Below are 22,281 nucleotides of genomic sequence, written 5' to 3' on the forward strand. Positions count from 1 at the left end.
CCAGGCAGGTGCAACAGGACATAGATGCAATTTAAGCTGAAGATAGCAAAAGCAGTCAAACTAACACTGTTGCAGTAACAAGCACATGCATTAGACACAAAGTACATATGCACTCCACATGAAGAATACATGCAATAGGTAATATGCGCATTTATACATGAAGAATATTAACATAGCATCCACAGACATGAAGACGTCTAACATAACCAATGCATCAGGTGAATACACCATGAACGATAAGCGGATATAGGTCACAAACATAGAGACAAAGTGTAGTTAGGCAGCCATCTTCTTAAATATGGAAACCACAAGGTGCTTGTAAATAAACAAAGGAATTAAGACTTCGAGAGAACACACAATGCTTAATCCACAGAAATACAAATCCATTCAGAGCTCAGGCGACAGCTGGCAATTAGTGCCAAGGTAAGAATGCAATAGGGAGGTTAGGCATGGCGGTACAAAGGCACAAGATAGCAGATCCCAAGACGCAAGCAGGATACACCCAGATTAATTAAAATTTGATAAGATACAACCATTCTTTGGTAGCCAGACGCAGTAACACAGTAAGCCAAAAGGCTCCATGAAGGATAGATCAAGGGTGTCTCTGGAGGCAACAAAACACACAACACATATGTTAATAAGAGCTAAAATCTCAATAAATAGGAGGTAATTCCATTTCATACACGGTCTCGTAGCATGTGACCCAAAATTGGAGAAAACTGACAATTGCTTAGAGGCCAACATAGAAAATACACCTGCAGTACTCCTTACACACACACACACCTTGAGTCAAGGTGCCGCACAAGGTCAAATAAAAAGAGATTGTCTGGTTTCATGGCCAGAGAATGAGGCCATGGGCCTCTATCCCCCTACTACCTGTCTATCCCATATCTTGATGAGCTAGCAAGGGTCCAATGTTGATTAACAGAAAGCCAACCTATCAGAATCCATGGCTATGCCGCCCATTAAGTAATATGCCAACCAATCCCTTGTTGGTGAGATGATGTTTTTTTATAGGTGGTTCTAGGTAAAGCCAACAGATAGTTGTAACCCAATTAAATGTTTAGCCCATAAAGCGTCCATATGTAACCAAAACACAATTACCTATCCCAACTCCCCATAAGTTTTGTAAGATGATATTATGTTATTACATCACTGATGACAAGTGTGTAGTATTTTACTAATTGTTTCTAATCTGTATGATTTGAGACACAAAACTTGAATTCTTGTATGCTGTACCTGCTTTATTCAGATACAATTAAAGCTGGGTTTTGCACTTGCCTAGTTTGCCTTCTTATTCATTTGAGTCTGGTTTAGATACACTCCACTTCCTCTGGGTCTGTTTGGGACTTTTTGGGCCATCTTAACACCATGTTCACTGCACCCGGAACAAATGCGAAGAAGCTGGCGCTGGATTTTGTGTCCCTCCACAAATATGCCCTTCACACCAGCTCCATGCTGCATCATGTCCTAACTAAGACTGCCACTGGCCAGGCCCGAATCAACTGCTCGATGCCAGGACCCGGTCCGAACCACTGGTGAGTCACACACCTACTCGGAACAGGGGAAACAACCATGGCTCGACCCAGCTAGCCCTTCAACAGCCGCCTTATCGACCTGCACCTTGATGCAACAAAGATCACTGCTTTTCCGACCATCGCCTGCCAACTCAAACTGCCGGAGCGTCACTCATCAACCACTCCCAGTGGCTAAAACCACTGTGAAGCGATCCTGGGACCGGCCCAACCTGCCTCTTCGAAAAAAAGTCCCACTTCAACTACACAGAGCGACCGCATTTGCCCCTATTTGATGTCCGCTTGCTGCTTGGACCTAAATGATTAAATTTGCCAGAACTGAAACGATTTCGCTCACATCATCTTTCAACACTGGGTCTTATTTCATCAACCAACCAATAACTGAATCCAGGTATTGTAGACCCTGAACACCCCCCCTTGGTCCACTCGGGCCTAGAGACTGTTTAAGCCACGATTGCACTTGTTTTCAACAATGACATGGTTTTTTTGTGGCTATTAACTTCTGACCATCCCTGGAACTATGCAGAGAGTGCTACTTTCCTCAGTCTGTCGCATCGTCACTGTTTTTCTTTTGGGGCGGGTTTTTGCACAGTATTTTCTATTTGTTCTATTGCAGCTGGTGTATTTAATTCCCAGTGGTGGCACAGTTTAAATTTGTACCCATGCTCGTCTCCATTTTTTGAAACACCCCCTTTCCCTTTTTTCAACATTAATTTAAATTATGTGATTTTACCGAATTAAATAAAATAGAGTGAAATAACAACAAAACTTTTGCAATGAAAACATATCAAATGTTTTAATTCCCCTCAAGCCCCCCATTTCCTTATGCTTTTAAACCCACCCCAACCTCTTCCTTACCCACCCATTTGAACACCTCACCCCACCCCCATATATATTTAATAAAATGTGTTATTAAATACATTCTCTGTTTTCTATTCGTTAAAATCATTGGATACCATTTTAATCGCCACTTATTATCATAATCAAGGAGTCTGCAAACATTTACAACCCCCTGACCTGCACAAGAAAACCAGACATTTCTGTGCATTGCCATACTTGTCTTCACATCACAGAATTGTTTTACACAAGTACCTTCTGTATAAAAAGTGCAAGTGTGCATTAGCGGTGTGCAGTATAAGTCAACATAAAATAACATAACATACATAACATACATTACATTGTTTCAGGCTGATGTGGTGCAGCCATTTACTATGGACAATAGGCAGAATGAGTGACTTTGGGATGCATATGTCCCCCTCCAGTGAGCTGTGATTTGTCAGGGAAAGGGGCATTTAGCACTCTCCAATTCAAACGTGTCTGCCCCAGCCCATTATTAAAAGATAAGACATCAAAGAAACATATTTAGGAAATGACCTGTCGGCCTGTGAAGCCCAGTTCTGGCTTTTACAATAGAATGGCTTTGTTACTACATATCCCTTGTTAGTGCCAGCCTGCATTATGCAACAAAAAACCAAAGCCTTTGGTTAGTATTTCAAGGAGGCAGACCTCTGGGATTTACACATCAAAAAGCACCCCTTTCTTTGTTTTTGGGGACGAGAATGCGTACAACATAGCAGTTTAGGTTCACCGCCGGAGTTTAATTAATGTGCATATATTTTTATAGAACCTTGATTGTTCATTCCATTTATTTTTTACTATGTTACTGTGTAGTTTTGGTTGCTACAGGTTCATCTACACACCTCTCTAAAGAGCATAGCCTTCCTTCGGCCCACCTTACCACAAAAGGTGAAGGAGGTATATCTCTTAACTGTGCCTGTTTTACCTTTTATGATTGTGATGGGTTTTGGTTTGTGGACGTGTGAGGGCTGAATGGGCTTTTTTACCCCAACGTATCCTTGTACTCCTGTGAGGTAGGATCCACTTCATCACAACTACTGTATATGTTTATGAGCCACCATTTGGAGAGAATACAAACACAAAATAGTACTTTTCCACATCAACAACAATCGCCTCAGTAAGTATGACTTTCCACGACCATGGCTAACTTCCCAAACAGATCTGCAAACAATCATTTTTATTTGCATAAAAGGTTCTTATATTATAAATAATATATGCACAACCATAGCTAATGGTATGTAAAAGTACCATACCAGTTCAATTCAAGGAATGCACAAAGTTTCTTATGCACATAGTACATAAAGGACATTGGAGGATGTGATAGGTAAATATGACTCAATGGAACAAAACACAGGCAAAAATTCAATATACATCACATCACATGCTTATTTAAATTGGCTACCTAGTTGGAGAACAATGGTAGACTTCTTATGGGATGTTCTGCTGGTGCAATGTGTGGGCATTGTTTCTACACTTGGCCTAAATCACTCATGAACCCCTGCCATTGAAACTTTAAAATGTACTTTATGGATTTAAGATGTTCAGGGAAAGATGACCCACAGAAGAGACCTGATGAAAAAATTACAGATAAAACAAGGATTAGCATAAATTATATTCAAAACATATACGTGCAAACATAGTCACTGATGAAATAACAATGGTAAAGAAATGGTTTGTTGAACCATCAATCTGAGAGCAACATGAGGAAATAAAAGAACACAAAAACATTTCACAATAGTAAACCTCCGTGGATCACCAAAGTAAAATAAAAAATAGATTAGCAAAGAGGTATTAGAATAAATGCGGACGTAACAGGGGAAAATCCCTTTACTGTTGAAAATGAAGTCAGTGGAAACATAATTGCAGACCTCCTTAAAAAAAATGTTGATCTATAAGACAATGTAAAATAGTTTCTTTGAATGAAGTAGTGGAGGTTCGAGTAAGGTACCGTTTTAAAAAAAGTGGAAAATGAAATGACAAAGCGAAACATGTTTACAACAATGTACTAACAACGAGACACACACGTGAATAGTAAAGCAAAAATGTTGTGTTGATATGCATTGCAGGCAAAAGCGTCTTCTACATTTACATGGCAACACGTTATTGCGTAATTGTGCTGAGAGTATGTGTTGCATAGGCAGCAGCATACTTCACAATCAGGGGTGTTTACTTCAGTTTACTGAATTTAGGAAGTTCAAACATAACGCCATCACATAAGCCTTGATTTTGCTCTTGCTGTTCTCAATTTTCAGTATGAAAGATTTTCTGAAATGAAAAGCCTCAGCTAAATCAATGCATTATGTGAGATGCATATAACGTTTTAGGTGCCTGGGGTACACTGCTTGCTGCCATAAATTTCCAAAAACTAATAAAGCGGTTTACATCAAAAGGAAAAATGAATTTCTTTGTGTGCTTTGTTCCTCTCTTCAAGCTAGTTTGTCCAGTGGTTCCAGACTTGCGCACGAACAGAAATTGCACAGTTTGCCATGTGAAAAGCAAGGCAAGTAATACAAAAGGAACCTATTTTGACTCTTAATATGTTTTTGAACAATACATGTATTTACATTTCTAGTTCTGCAGGGCCCAGGCTGACCGATATCTGTTATTGGTCAAACGTTATTAGAAATATGATTTTCCCTTCTCCAATGTCCAATTGATGATAGATTTCAGCTTAACAATAGGGTGACTAGTGGTGTTGCCCTTTCATACAATATAAATCAATATCTATTTTCACTGAAAAATCTTTAGTTGAAGTGCAGTTAAATTGACCAGATTTAACGCAATAAATCCCTTGAAATTCAGCGGATGTGGGAAGTTATGGCCAGCTTAACTCTGCACTTTCCCGTTGCTGACCCCCCTAATCCTATGTCCCCTATAATACCATTTTGTATGTCATTATGAATCCCTTCTCTTATAATATGTATATGCTCATGGACTTTACAACGGGAATGCACCGATTTAAGCTGGTCATGACTTCCCAAATCTGCAGAATTTTGTTGTGTTAAGTCTTGTTTACTAAACAGCACTTTAACTAATGTTTTTTCAGTGAATTTCAAGGATTACGTTATACAATCGTTTTTCACAGGCCAATGGCCACAGCCTTGTTCACTATATATGTTGCCCCAACATGTTTATTTTACACCCAATAGGTAGACACGCCCTTTGGGCCTGGCCACTTTACATCTCTTTTGGCCCCATTAATCAGGGCCTTTGGCCCTGGCTATTGAACACAGCATAGCGTTTGGCTGTGCCCACTGTATATTTTAAAACACTACCGGGTCACTGGCCATGGCCTTTGGCCATGTCCACTGTACATGTTCCACCAATATGTTTCTTTTGGATCCACTAGGTGGACTCGGCAAACAGATATGACCACTATTCATATCTTTTATACATGTCTTTCGGACCCACTAGCCAGGACCTTTGGCCCTGGCGAGGGAGCATTGCCTTCATGCTTATTGGCCAGGGCCATATTGCGCCTCTTGACATGTTGCCCTAACAGGTTATGCCACAGTTCATTGTCGCTGTAAAATGTCACCTTAATCACGTTTTTTTAACTCTCTTAAAAAAAATGTGTTTTTACCACAACCACAGTTATTTAACTAAAGGATACAAATAACCCTCAATATTTCGAAAATATAAAAGAACCCCTTGTATGGTATTTGCATAATGATTGTTACAGAGTAGTAATGTCATATGTGATGCCATCAGTCATTTGTTCTTTGATGTCCTGGCTGTTAGTGTGAGCAGCATGGCGGTGGCACTAGTGGTTGGAAAGCCTACCAGAGCTTGTGAGTTTCTTTGGTTTTTCGATTTTACCTGGTAACAATATCGTCCCTTTAACAAAGCTTTTTCACTGAATTTCATAGGTTTTCATTAGTGCAACTTAACCATAGCGACACTCTAACAAAGATTTTTAACTGAATGTCATAGGTTTTTACCAGAGCAAACTAATTTCCCAGAAATTTCATAGTTTCTTGTGCACTTAAAAATCATTCTCGCCTGCCACATAATAGCTATTATGTCTGTCGACAGTATTGCTAGTCCGCGGACGAACATGATGGCGGGTGGCATCAATAATACCCAAAATCACAGTGGGACACAATATTATTTTTTTGTTTTAGAAGAAAAAGTATATGTCAAGCAGCAATGCACACAATGGATACACACACATTTTACACCCCTTATAACTTTAGAAATGTAGATACTGTTTTTATAATGCTAGAACAATATAATGGATTGTACCATATATTAAAGTAAACTGTACACCCTGTAGAAACAATTCAACACCTGACAGGCACTGAAGCACAACATTTGTTGCAATGAGAAAAATAATTTCAAAGGTTTAGTCAGTAAAACATACCTTTTCGTTTCATTTTTGAACATGTAGCATGTAATTCTAATAAGTATGTGAAAATGTTACATAACTAAACATAAACATCATATAATGTAATAGAAATGGCAAGCATTCTGGAATGGCTAGAGTTATACTTCCCAAAAGAAGATATAACTGAAGAGGAACCTACTAATGGTAAATAGTTTGATATGTTTTACAAAATAATACAATACTGTTACATATATAAACTATTAAACTCAATGTTTAACATATATCTCATACTTCACAATCTAGAACAACAAAAAGAAGAAAGCAATCATGAAGAACAAAGGAAAATAACTTTGTAAATAGATGCACAAATTATGTGTTGATTTTAATAAAATTACAAATCAAATTGCATAACTATGTCCATATGTCAAAAATAATGTGATTAAAAATATTGACTGTTATTGCCCTGCCTGTACATGTGACACTTTGCCCCATAAATCACCCCAAGCTCTTCCATGATCAGTCCATCCTGCACTGCCTCTGGGCATACCGTGTGCTTAGGGACTGTAACTGTAACAGTCCCCTGCCTACTTGCACTTACCCAGAGCCGCGCTGCCCTGGCTGCACTTACTCAGCTCAATGCTGCCATGATTGCACTTCCCATCTTCCCTCTCCCTGGCACTTCCCCCTTCTCCCGCTCCCCATGCACTTTGAGTCATCGTATAATCTGAATGACACAAAACCCAGTAAGATCATTTGTTTTGTCCTTCCTCTGTCTTCCCTCCCTCGTCTTGCCGCACCAATGAACAAACTGTTGGCAGCATTGGAAATGTCAACCTTTGGCAACATTTCCAATACAGAGAATTAACAGAAAACATGCACCAATCTGCAGATCTCACTTATGGCAACATCTTAAAAAGTATCAGAGTTGGTATACTTTCTAGAGAAGCAGAAGCAATATTGAAAACCCGGCACATTCATGCACTTTATGGTGATAATGCATGTGCTACAGATGTTATGGAACAATTAGCCCACAAAAATGTCAATTGTATGGCTTAATGCCAACTCTTGCAAGCTGTTTCAAATTCAATGAAATAATGTTAAGCAAAGAAATGCAACCAATTATGGAAATTAGCGCCACAGACAAACTAGATGTACATGGAATGACACTACCCATGTGTGACCAAGCCACAACAAGACTAAATAGTTTAGAAAAATCAATCTCAAACACAGCAGGCTTGGAAAAGATATTAAAATGATCCTTAAATTGCAGAGTAATGCTTAAACTTAACCTTGACGTGGACCAAGGACTAGTTAATGGAGCACTGGGTACAGTTGTTGGCTTTATAAACATACCCACGTGACAACAAAATTCAGTTTGTCAATATTCTCTTTGACAAACTTTCAGAAGTAAAAAGAATAGGACGCTCAACTCTTGCATACGCAGTCACCATTCATAAATCACAAGGGCCCTCATTACAAGTCAGGCGGTGCACCATGGTGCTATTAGCACCATGGTCCATGCCGGATTCCGCCATGGTGGATGGCGGAGTTACCGCCCCATTCCAAGGTGAGTGGGGCGGTAATTCCCCATTGACCATTTGCCCTTCCCCATTCCCATTTTTGCCCCATAGGGCATAATGGGGATGGGGAAGGCGCTAATTACGGCACCGTAAATTATGGTGCCGTAATTAGCACCAAGGTCTCTTAGCGCCTTGGACTTTAACGCCTGCAAAAAGCAGGCATTAAAGTGTGAATCAGGCGTTAAGGGTTAACGGCGCCGCCGGCGCCGTTAACCCTTAACGCATGACTTGTAATGAGGGCCAAGGTCTTACTCTAGACAAAGCAATGATAGACATTGGTAACACAATCTTTAAAGAAGGCATGAGCTACGTAGCACTGTCACGCCTACGTACAATTGACGGTCTATTTCTAATAAACTTTGATGCAAGTAAAGTAAACGCTGATATTCCTTGCATTTTAGAATACAATATACTTCGTTCACTATACACCCCCAATCTACAAACATATCCTGTTCCACAAAAAGGAAAATGTTCGAAAAGAAAACTAAATCAAACAGAAATGCAACAGGATGTCACTGTAAATCCTCCAAAGAGACTAAAAGAAACTAAAACTTCATCAAGTACCACAAGCAAAAAAGAATCAATTAGGGAAAGTAAACCAGGTACTTCTTTAAAGAAGGAAGACAAACTCCAAAAAAAGCAGTTAGATACAGAACTACCTGGACCATTTAAATTCTCAAATATAGTTGGTGTAAGTTGCTACGCAAATGTAGCAATGAATTTTCTATTTCATTACCACCAATTGTTGACAACATTTACTTACACAGTACAGACCCATTGTGTTTGCAAATGTTAGTACTTCACAGAAATGCAGCAAACAATCCTGACAACACGTATAGTGTTTATGGAATAAGATAACATTTGGACTACTGTGGTGGAATGGTGAAATTCACTATAAACTCACAGGAAGATCCACAAGAATTTCTAATGTACTTACTATTAGTACTGGAAAACAAAAACATACCTATAAATGAAATCTTCCAGATTTCATACATGTGGAAACATACATGCACTCCCTGCAACAATGTGACACAAGAACAAATCACCAATGAGCGCTTTGTCTATATATGAATACCTAATTGTGAATCTGTTCCATTTCAGCAACTTGTACAAAATGCAAACCACGGTAGATTATGTTCTACCTGCAATTCGGATAATCGCTCCACATTACTAATACAAACACATAGTAAATACGTAATACTAATGCTTCTACGTTACAATGCAGATGGTACGAAAAACAACTGCAAGCTGACTAGATTCACACATGGTCAAATATCACTTGGTAGGAAAACCTTCACAACAATAGGTATAATCTACCGTGCAGCAGCCACAACCAACTCAGGGCACTACACTGCATATATAAAAAAAAATGTGGATGGTTTGAATGTTATGATAGTACCGTTACTCTAAAGCAGAGATTACCAGTTAATCTTACAAACGCGTATTTAATGTTCTTAAAACCAAAATTTGGCAACTGAACTGTACTTAAACCTTAAGTACACTTGGAGTAAAAAAATATAATCTGTCACAATATTTCAAAACCTATCTAACTGCCCAAAGATTCTACAACAACTAATCAGATAAATTAATACCACTCAAATAGAGCAATAAATAGACAGTTAGAATACGCCTAACTGTCCCAAAATTTACAAATATGCAAACAGATAAATCAATACCACAAAATGATATCAAAACATAAACAGTTAGAATACGCCTACTGGTATCTGACTGGGCCAAAATTTTACAATATCCAAACAAATACCTAATATCTTACTGCTCACAAAAACTGGAACAATCCAATGCATAAAGCATTAGGCAGAAAGAACAAGTAAACGCGGAAAACAAACAAATAAATAAACTGTAGCATAAAAGAAAAAGGTTTTTTTTTTTAATCCAACAGACCCAATGATTTTAGCAACAAACACAGAAACTTTGCAAATTGCACAGTGCTATGGTTTGTAATCTACTAAATATGAGGGTCAATAAAAAGAAGAAAATGTTGATTGTACAATGTAATAAGTCATTATAAAATACTAATACTAACATGCTATTTTCGTTTTATTACAGAAATGAACAAGAAAAACATGGACTCCCGTTACTAAACCAAATAGTATGAATAACAAGATAAATACAACCATCGCAGCATATCACACCCATACAAGCTTATAACATTGTTCCTTATAAATTAGCTTTTGACCCAAAGTTAAAAGCCACTATGGGTGTGATAGGCTGCGGTGGTTGTGGCCAGGGCATACACTCTTGGGTGCATGGCCAAATGGACCACCGCAGCATATCACACCCATAGATGCAAGCATTGCAACCATTTTTATGTCCGCAGACAGAGGGAAGGTCCTAGGACACATTCAACTTGCCAGAGGACAATACAAACAGCGTCCTCAGGACACCCCCATTTTCTTTATGTAGCAACATTTCAGGACACCGCGATTGTTCTTAAAACATTTTCACCTTGCCAACGAACAATACAGACAAAGTCTCCAGAATACCCCCTGCAAACATTACAAGACCCTATGAGTGTTCTTAGAACACTATCAAGTTGACACCAAATCCATTCTGTTTATTTACGAACATTCCAGAACAGCCGTGTTGTCCGCAGACAAATCAAACACAACAAAAGCGTCTAGCACATAAATAAAATACAACTTTGAACCTATCTCATACTCCCCCATCCTCCCCAAAGACTTCTACATACCAACACACCCTACTAAATACACATTTTGAACAAACTTTCACCGCGCTGTCTGCGGACGTCCGCAAATGCAAGATGGCGGGCGCGACAGAAAATCTGACGCGCATCACGCACCATGCCGCCCAATCAGCGAACACGTCGCATGTCCGCGGACATGACGCAAGCTGCTGGCCCAATCGAGGCGCTGTCCGCGGAGCAAACAGGGAAGTCCGTCCGCGAAGCGAACACAGATATCACTAATTTTTTTGCCTTACATTTTGGTCATTTTTTTAAAAACTACTGGACGTATTTACACCAAATTTACGAAAGCACACTTTCGGGATCAGGCCGCCACTCCTGCCGCAAATTTGGTGTAAATCCGTCCAGCGGTTGGGGCTGTAGCCGTGCGCAAAGTTTTTTCCCATTCAGTCTATGGGAAAAAACAAAAGTTTTGGAACCCCCCCTATAACTTTCCCTTCCTCTGGACGAATCCTCACCAAACTTTGGAAAACAATTCAGAGTGGGCCACATACTTTTTTTTTGCAAAGTTTGGTGAGGATTCGTCCAGAGGGAGCGAAGTTATAAGCCACCCAAAAAGTGCTCTTCCTATGTAAACACCAACTTAACCATAACTACATGGACGCTACCGCGTCCATGTAATATATTCAGTGAAAAAAAACTTTGCTAAAGGGACGTTATGGTTCCAAGTAAAACCGAAAACTCTTGAAATTCGCCAGTTATGGTAAGCTAGGCAACCATAACTCGTGCCACCACGGTGTACTACTAAGACTAACACCCAGGACATCAAAGATCACATCACAAATGTCATTGATGACATCACTGATGACAAAGTTTTCTCACTGAATATAGATATAGATATACATTTGCTAAATGTTTACTAGGATTCCCTTAGTTTAAATACATATAACATAGAAAATACTGATCCCCCTGCTTCCGCTAGTGATTTTGATGTCCGCAGACCGTGCACATGTCCGCAGCCGGATGCGGTCACCATCAACACTATCCAAAAACTCAGGGGGGAATCTTACATTATTGTATCATACAATAAAAACACCAAACATGTTCAAAAAGCAGCACATAAATACATTATATTTAATAATAAATAAGAAGTGGAAACTATATATGTAAGACACCAACCATCCACTGAAATAGTGTTTGCAATATAATGTAATATGCCAAAACCTCACAGAAACTGCACAGCAAAAGCAAGAGCACACCTACACAGCAGTAAAACCAAATGTTTGTAAGAAACTAGTAAGTACACTACATTTATTTCATATATTTATAAACTTTCCATATTAGGTACACTAAAACCAATATTTTTTATTTTTTTACACAGAAATGTCCAGTGCTTTGGAATGGCTGGAAGAAAATTTCACACGGGATGACATTAGTGAATATAGTGATACTAATGATAGACACAACATTTCTCTATATAAGCCAACTAATAACCATTACTTTATGTGTACTTAACACATTTTTATTTTTTTAACAAGCCATACAGAAACTAAAAATAATATACCAAGAAAGGCATTAAAAAATACTCAGCAGCGAATGGAACTAAAAATGGATATGTTAATGAAAAATGTCATTCTTATAAAACACTTTGTGGAGGACCACATAAAAGAAAACATTAATCACTGTCCCACATGTACCTGTTCCCCCTCTCCATGTCCCAGCCAACTATCCCTAAAACCTCCCCAGCAAGAAAAACGTTACGATGAGAATTCATTCCCTTCCTCTCCTCCCATACATCATGTTCAAACTCCTAATTCCCCTGTATTTGTTTCAGTTTCTGATTCCCCTCTTTTGTAATTTTTATACTGTTATACAATAATACAATTTTAAGTGTGTTCTTAGTATATGAATGTGTCTTATTTTTTTTTAAAAGGCAGTTAGGGTGTCTGTGAACAGCGCGGGTGTCCGAGGTGTCCTCAACTACCCAAATTGGGAGTATCCTAAGGACACTATAACTATTCGTACTGTTCATAATTAAAATGACGGTGTCCTTAGGACACACACAATGTCCGCCTGTCCGTAATTAACCAAAATGTGGGTGTCCTAAGAACACTATACCTGCTCGCAATGTATGAAGTTAAAATGAAGGTGTCCACAGGACACTAAATCCGTCTTCATGTCGTTAAATATTCAAATTAAGGTTTCCTAAGAACACCCCCCCTGTTCACAATGTCCGCAACCAGAATGAATATGTCTGTAGAACACTTATCCTGTCCACAGTTTTGACGCATGTTTATTTTATTGAGGGGACTTCAACACTGTTCGTAGAACACCCGTGCACATTCGCACCACATCGTTGGGTCCTACGAAAATCGCGCCTGTCCGTAACTGTCCGCCGCACGTCTGTCGCACTTTTAATTAGTTTGGCGACCCAAACACTGCCCGTAGAACACCCGCACGTATGCACACAACTGACCCTGCCCATTTGGTGTCCTATGGACAGCTGTCCTTTTCGCAAATGTGTCTGCAACGTCATCATGTGACCAAACCCACGCTGAGCTTTATGTCTTCCTACTACTTTCTACTACTGCAGATTGACCTGTTTTTCCTGCTTTTACTGCTCTTGCTGCTTTTGCTTCAGCTAACCTGCTGGTATCCATGGCTGCTGCTGGTGCTACTGCTGTCTCAGCATCACCCCCACCACCACCTCCCCAAGGAACATCAGAGGGGAACAGGCATGAGGATGCAGAGGAGAGAGATGAAGAGGGTGAAGAGGATGAGGTAGTGGAAGTCGCTACTACTAGCACTCATTGTGAGTCTTGGGTGTGGTGGTTATTTACCACTGTTGATGGACTGCCAAAAGCTTGTGCGAATAAGGTGATCTGCACTCAGTGCAACAATGGAGCAGATTCATGGCAAGCCTGGTTCGTATAGCTATGGTACGACATCAATGAAGCGACACCTAAGGTCGTTCCACGGTGGGGCTATTCGTAAGGTTGTACCTTGCGATAAATGTAGTAGGTTGAGCTCCCCATGCAGCATCCTCCATTTCTGCTTCTGCCACCACAAGAGACACTCCTGAGGGACAGCGCATCCCTCCAGCTGTCTCGCAGGCCATTCATGATGCTGTTGACCCTTACCTTTCGAGGGTCACAATATTGTGCATGTACTGCGACGCAGTACTCTGCAGGGGGGAGAACCTTCGGAGTGTTTTTGAGACTGCGGTCAAGGAGCATGAGAAGGACGGCTCCCTACCTCAATATCCTCCTCTCTCCACCTGCAGTTTCTTATTCCCGTGGTTAGTGTCCCTTGCACACCCTCCTTTCCCCTCTTTTCCTTGTGTGTTGTGTTTAAAAACCCCAAAAAATATAAAACAATAAAAACCAATAAAAAGGCTCTTTTCAGAGCAGCCTTTCACAGTTCAACAATAGAAGTGACAAATAAATAGTGCAGGGCCCTGTGCATTATTTTAGAAGTCTGTAAACAGTCCGCAGACATTTAATGTTTTTGGGGTGCTGCCCTATCAGAACCATTGCACTTTTCTCTGGGAGGAAGTGGTGGCTCTGAAAAGAGCTTTTTTGTGGTGTTTCTTTGTGTTTCAAAAACTTCAAATGGTTAACACCTACTGCAAAATGGATTGCTGTAATTCTAATAAAGGTTGCAATGTATTTGTATATTTCGCAGAAAAATCTGATTGCCGGCATAAGTAAGATGTACTCCATCTCTGCATAAAATGTGTGTACTACGAAACATAATGTTTTCATTCTGAAAAGAGGACATACCAAGGTCTCTCAAAAAGGCACAGACAGCCTTGTTAACATTGTGGCTCTGAAAAGAACTTTTTTGTGGTGTTTCTTTGTGTTTCAAAAACTTCAAATGGTTAACACCTATTGCAAAATGGATTGCTGTAATTCTAATAAAGGTTGCAATGTATTTTGTATATTTCGCAGAAAAATCTGATTGCCGGCATAAGTAAGATGTACTCCATCTCTGCATAAAATGTGTGTACTACGAAACATAATGTTTTCATTCTGAAAAGAGGACATACCAACATCTCTCAAAAAGGCACAGACAGCCTTGTTAACATTGTGGCTCTGAAAATAACTTTTTTGTGGTGTTTCTTTGTGTTTCAAAAACTTCAAATGGTTAACACCTACTGCAAAATGGATTGCTGTAATTCTAATAAAGGTTGCAATGTATTTTGTATATTTCGCAGAAAAATCTGATTGCCGGCATAAGTAAGATGTACTCCATCTCTGCATAAAATGTGTGTACTACGAAACATAATGTTTTCATTCCGAAAAGAGGACATACCAACATCTCTCAAAAAGGCACAGACAGCCTTGTTAACATTGTGCCCTGCTTTCTCCATTTGTGGACCAAATAAAAAAGAACGCAGCCACATTTGTCTCTGCGCAATACGGGAAAAAATTACTATGGAGTTTGGATACATGTCCATGACTTTCCCAAGTCCTTCTTTCATTGCAAATTGCAAAGAGATTCCAGACACATCTCCTAAACTGTTCCCTCCACAATGAATAATAATAATGTCTGGATGACGCTGTGTCACCAAAGTAGCACAGAGAGGTACCAAATCCAGCCAGTTAATTCCATGCACTCCATGCCAGTTCACTTGCACATGAGGGAATCCAAGATGTGCAGCCGCGCCACAGCGATCTGCATGCACCTTTCACCAATGTATCCACGAATCTCCCAAAATCCAAACAATCTGCTTTCTGAAACACACAGCCATAGCTATCTGCTCCCCTCTCAGGAAAACGACTTTCTGTCAAACTCTCTCCTTACACAACACATCCAGTAAAACTTATTGATGAATCCCTTGCTCTGCTCAGTCTCATCTGCATGCCTCTCAACCCCAAATTGCTTTATGTAATACGCAATGTCCGCTGACAACCACGATCTATGCAGACAAATCGAAAAATATGAAAGTGGGGAATGAACATTTTTAAATAGTGTGCCCCACTTCCCCTTTGAGGTTGGCTCTCAAAAGAACCTTTTTCAGTGTTTTTAAAGATGCTTCAGAAACACCTTTTATTTTGTACTTTTTCTCATTATTTTCCTCCAAAAATCTTCACATTAGCTTCTCCAAAGCAATCCTTATGTTCCATAAGAGCATGGCATTTCCCATAAAATATAAAGACATGCCATCTTCTTTAAAATAAACAACATTACCAGAATCAATGTTCTCATTATTACAAAAGAACATACCAGCTCTAAGCATGAAAGCAAACATGCCTCGGTTGATTGCACACCTAGCAATATTTTGCTGAGGACAAAAAACAGAACTATTGTCCCTTATTGCCCTAGGTACTAAACCATAAAAAATAACCTTGGCATTTGGAAGTACTTTCATTACTGCCTGCCTGAACCAAGTGTTCCAGATCTTCCAACAAAGTAGGTGCACTGACATAGCCCAAATGCAAAGCACCACAGTGCAAAACATCTACACGTGGACTTTTCACCCTGCCCATAACTCCACAAACTTGTACAATTCCCTGCATATTGCAACCAGGCACAGTGCTCCACACCACCTCCACTCCTTTAACATCAAAATTGTTTGCCACATTCTTGCATTTAGCATTCTGCTCCAGACCATGCACAAACATATTTCCAACCACCAACACCCTGACTTTCTCCACCTCTGCCATCTATCTTCCATACACACAGCCTCTTTCAACACAAACCACAACCTCAGCACCTGATTGGCTGATCTGTACAGTCCTATTTCCATGCCAGACATATTGAGAAGTCCCGTATTTGGCAAGCCCTGTCCGCGGACAGCTGTGGTGTCCAAGAAGCGCTTAAGACTGGGGAAGCCCTTCTACCCTTTCCACTCCACTCTCTGCACCATTCCCACATTGGCTACTGTTAAGCAGTCACACAAACATCCACCAATCACATCCATGAACTCGACATCTAACTACATCCTGACAGATCAGCACTTTAGATATACTATTGATCACTCCCAGTACAATTGGGCTGTGACTTCAAAGGACCTACAGCAACAACTACTATAAAACCCGCCAAGATTTCTACTTGCAGATTCATGCACATCCAACTGCATGAACACAGACTACAGGTATGAATGTTTTCTACACAGTACATGTACAGCTCTTCTATGAATGCCTATAAACAGAGTAACTGCCACTTACCCTGTATTAACTATAAAATGAATTTACTGTAATTTCTCCCATCTACTATGATCAAGTGTCACTTGCAAACCAGTTTGTTCTGCAGATTTTTGTTCACACACACAGATATCTAAAAAGTGTCATTTCATATTAAAAGATGGGAGAAATAACAGTATAAATATGGAAAAAGACTTTCTAGTGAGTTATAAAATTACACAAAGCCAGTATGAGTACATGCATCCTCATTCATGCACACAGACAGACAATATCATTAGAAAGGCTCCCAGCTGAAAAAACACCACTGCCTATACATCAATTCCTTCTGCTTTATTTCCCACACCTTCACAGATGCATACATTGCATGCTTTTCTGTCCAATTTCTGCCATAAAAAATATAAAAATAGCAAAACATGTATATGATGATTTCTTCTATCTCCTAACATTCAATAACATATACTTAAACAGCCAAGTGAGCTCTATACGTTTACTATTATGATCATTTGTAAGACATGTTCAACTAACAGATCTAAGTAAAATATACAGGATGCACATAGGCAAAGGAAAGTGCTAGTGCATACTATGCTAAGTTATCAGAAAACACTACTACTACAAAAACAAAAAATCACTGTCTACGTTAACAAAAGTGCTATAAACACACATATTCACTAAGTTCTTTTTTTTACAATTGCAGTGAAGACCACTCCCCTGAAAAGCAGCAGCATCTGTAGTACGATCAAGAACTTAGAAGAAACCTCCTCTTTCCATACAAAAAAGTAAGTACAATACTAAGATAATGTTCTAACTGTTACTCAAACACACTAGCATTTTAGTATTGTACAACAAACATGTGTATCAATCCTCTACCGTTAGATTTAGTATTAGTGCTTCTGCTCACCAGCTGCATACTTTATATTGTCATCTGTAGCCCAGTATAGTAACACACAAATACAAGAATAGCTTTCCCAACTTGATGGAGCTGCCCATTGCACAATCACAAACATCCACAAACATCCTTACCATCATACTCAAACACTCATGCACAAAGCACGCATACACTGCACAACAGCCCAACCCACACTTTCTTTTTCTCCAACAGACCCCAAAGAATGCCTACCAAAAAGCAACTCTGTAGAAAGCAACACAAAAGTAGAGCAAATCAAAATAAAAGTGTCCAAAATAAGCATCCATCTCTATCAGATTTTGTACAAAATGTGCAAACAAAACAGTTAATACAGTCATTAAGCGAAACAAAACAGGCTACCAGTACAGCCTCCTCTATCAAAATGTAAAATGAAACAGAAAGTGATTAACAAGACTTCAGCTACCACTACTGCCAACGGTGCACCTATAAATCTTGATGTATTGGCAAGTAACCACACCAAAAAAATTATTTTACAAAAAATGTTCAGCCACAGAGTTCTTCAGAACCTTATAAAAAACAGGAGAGAAATCATGCACAACCCTTAAAACTTACCATAGGAAATGTATCCTAGAAGCTTTCATAGACAATGCAATCCTTCTCCAAAGGAAGTTATTTATTTTAGTTTTAATCAGAATGAAACCACTAACAAAACTAACTACTAAACTACAAAAAAGACTTCTTAGTAAACGGAATATCAACAAAAATAGCTTCTTAAACATCTGGGGAGGTGAATGGAGGCACACCACGAGCACAGAACCATATTTTAATGAAGACGCATATAACCAAAAGCAAACAAACCCAATTGCCATACATAGCAGTAGACAATGGTATGAAAAACTTAATAACACAATTATGGAACAAGAAACTCTGCTCACAAAAATATCCCAAGAAAACTCAGTATCACCTCTCCATTCCACTCAACCAAAACATCCAATCTCCAAATGGCGGTGTACATCAATGTGTAAAATTGCCAAAAACTCTTTCAAATCTTTCCGCCAGTTCCTCAATCAGTATGTGAAAAGCAAAGACAAATTCAAAATAAAACTACTACAAAATATGGGTGCCTGTCCAGTGCGCAAATACACAGGACTACAAGGACATTAATTAGCCTGCATTTTAGGACCTATTTGCAAAAGCACCTTCCATCATATCAAAATGATATCAACACATCATTCAACTATGACAAATCTGCTCCATAAACTCTGCTATGCTAAATGTCCTGCTTTAGCACTAGCCAATTTAAATAACAATCTTCTACATGGTAGAGCCAAACAACTACTCAAAGAAGGAGAGCATATCCAGAGAAAACATTTTGGAAGTGAAAGCCACTTACAAAATGCAATAGCTTTAAAACAAACTAGCAACTGCTGTACAAATAGCAACCTTCTATTACACACGTACAAAAAAGAAATACTAAAGCTTAAAACTACTTTCGCTGAAGTACCAAACCGTGTGCGTGTGTTGCTGCAGAACTTTCTATAAAAGTAGCACAAAAAGTGTAGACATAACATACAAAATAGAAGACAATGAAGATTCCAAATGGTTCCAGTTAGCTCTTTACCTTATAGCAGAAAAGAAATACAAAATGACTGATCCCTTAATACTTTGCAGTTACTGCACTGCAAAACTTGACAACAACCAAACTCCTTCACGTGCTATCAAAAATAACTGGCATTATTCCCACTACCAATCCCCCTGCAACAACTCAATTTATATGAGAGCATCATAATTCAAACAGCGCACCCATTTCAAGCAATAATACACCAACTAAAAACAGCAAAATTACCTCCCTCTGAATTAGTGAAAGGCATTTGTGGCAAAGTAGTTTATTTACCATTAGATCTTAAAGAAAATGTATACACTCTGGGAGTGCAACGTCCAATACATCAATCTTTAATTGTCTTAGCAAATGGCGTAACTACAAAAGACAAAAAAATTGGCAACAACTCGTGGATTTACATAAAGTTAGACAAGCCCTGCAATATCTAAATGACAACAATGAACACTACTAAGAAATTAGTATTGAAGAAAACCTGAGAGAAACAATTGCAATAATTCAAGAGTCACCAGAAACTGGTCAATTTCAACTTCTAAATCCTGCTACAGAATCCAATATTTTAGACCATTATACAATTCATCCTTTACACACTAAAGACACTATAGATGAAGCACTGGAAACATACCAAATGCGACAAGCGAAAGGATCTCCAATCAGCATATGGGAAAAAAGTAAAGAAGCACAGGCCTTTCCTCTACTCTTTCCTACTGGAAAAGGAGGAAGGTACGATGATAGACCCACACAGATAACAGAATCAGAATGTCGCTCTTTATGAATGTATTCTGACGACCCCAGATTAAGACAAAACGTGGATTCCACATACTCTTTGAAAGTGAACAAGCAACTCTGTGCACACACATTGAAATCAGGTACCCATTTTCAAAATATGTCAGCTACGCAATAACTACAAAAAGTGCAAGAAAAAGATGAGGTTTTACAGTCAAGTATTACAAATCATTTAGCAAACATGTGTGGTACAAAAGAATTCTTGTTCCGACGTCATGGAGATGTACACTGTATGATAAGAAACCTTGGTCCACCCACTTGGTTTGTTACATTAAGTTGTGCAGAATATGCATGGGAAGATTTACACAATTTCCTACCCATAGCAAACAAAAACAAAACAAACAAATATAAAAACACCAGGAGAACTCTGCTCTCTAGATCCGGTAAATGTATCAAGATATTTCCATCAACGCTTCATTGCTGTGCTACACTTTATTTGTAATAAGACTGTTCCTCCCCTCGGAGAGGTTTAACACTTCTTTTGGAGAAAAGAATGCCAAGCCAGAGGAGCACCACACATCCACATGCTATTATGGATTAAAGAATCTCCTAAATTTGGTCAGGGCGTTGATGCCACTGTTTTGCTGTTGAAATCCCATCACAAACAACACATAGTGATCTTCATGGACAAATTTAAAAATTACAAAGACACAAATGTGGGAAATATTGTCATTGCAAATATAAAAAGAATGGGAAAAACCACACCAAATGCCGATTTGGTTTCCCTAGACCAGTGTCAACAACAGGTCAAGAAAACAACGTCATGTCTTCAGTTAGACATAGTGTCAAAGGAAAATCTCCTAAGAACACATATTACATAAAAAGAACAGAAGGATCAAAATACATCAATGATTAAAATGCAATCATTGCCCTCCTATGGAATGCAAACATATATGTGCAGTACATTGCAGACAATTCCACTCCAGTTGTAAGATATATCACAGCCTACTAAACCAAAGCAGAGAAAACAGAGCTTCAGGAACTCTGGGATAATATATAATCTGACAAAACACTATCACAGAAATTGTACAGCTTATGCATACAAATTCTCTCTCATAGAGAATGTGGCTGCTATGAAGCTGCAGACCTCTTAACCGGTACTGCCTTGTATGGTAAATCTGACAATATAGTATGGCTAATTCTTGGTTCAGCTAAATCTAGAAAAAGAGTTCTCAAATCACATGAGGACATAGAAACAATAGCCAAAAATGATCCCAACAGCCAACGCATTTTGAAAAACAATTTAGTAGACACATACTACCCAAACAGGAGTACCACTTTGGAAACCATGTGTCTCTACCACATAGCCCAAAACTTCACATACAAAAATAATATTAAACCAGATGAAAAGAAAGGTAGATACAGAGTAGCAAATTGTGAAGGCAGCTTAGTGAAATTTAACAAATGCAGCTTAATTAATCATATCAAATTGTCAATAAAAACTCCTCAACATAAAGAACGGTATTACATGTCCCTGCTACAACTTTTTAAACCATGGAGAAAAGAAGAAGAGGTACTGGATATGTATGACTTCTATGAAGATGCTTTCAAAGCAAATGAAAGAACTATAACAGATGCAAACTTTACACAGTACCAAACAATGTTGCAGCAACACGAAGAAGAACTCCAGGCCCAACTAGAAGTGGACACTCGCGACAGTAGTCAACCTTCTGTAACAGGAAGCCAAGAACCACTTGAACAGCCACTAATAGCAAATGAGGCAGAATTAGCCATGACAGAAGTAGAAAACACCATGGGACTCATTACAATTCACCCGGTATGGAAACAATGGTGGCGGTAAACCGGCTGATCACGACTCCTGCAGGTGGAGGCGTCAATCCGGCCAGGTCTGACCTGGCAGGTTTAACACTGCCCGCCTGCAGGCGGACGAGGAAACA

This window comes from Ambystoma mexicanum, chromosome 5q (assembly GCF_040938575.1).
Source record: "Ambystoma mexicanum isolate Mex_15411 chromosome 5q, UKY_AmexF1_1, whole genome shotgun sequence".
NCBI classification, from domain to species: Eukaryota; Metazoa; Chordata; class Amphibia; order Caudata; family Ambystomatidae; genus Ambystoma; species Ambystoma mexicanum.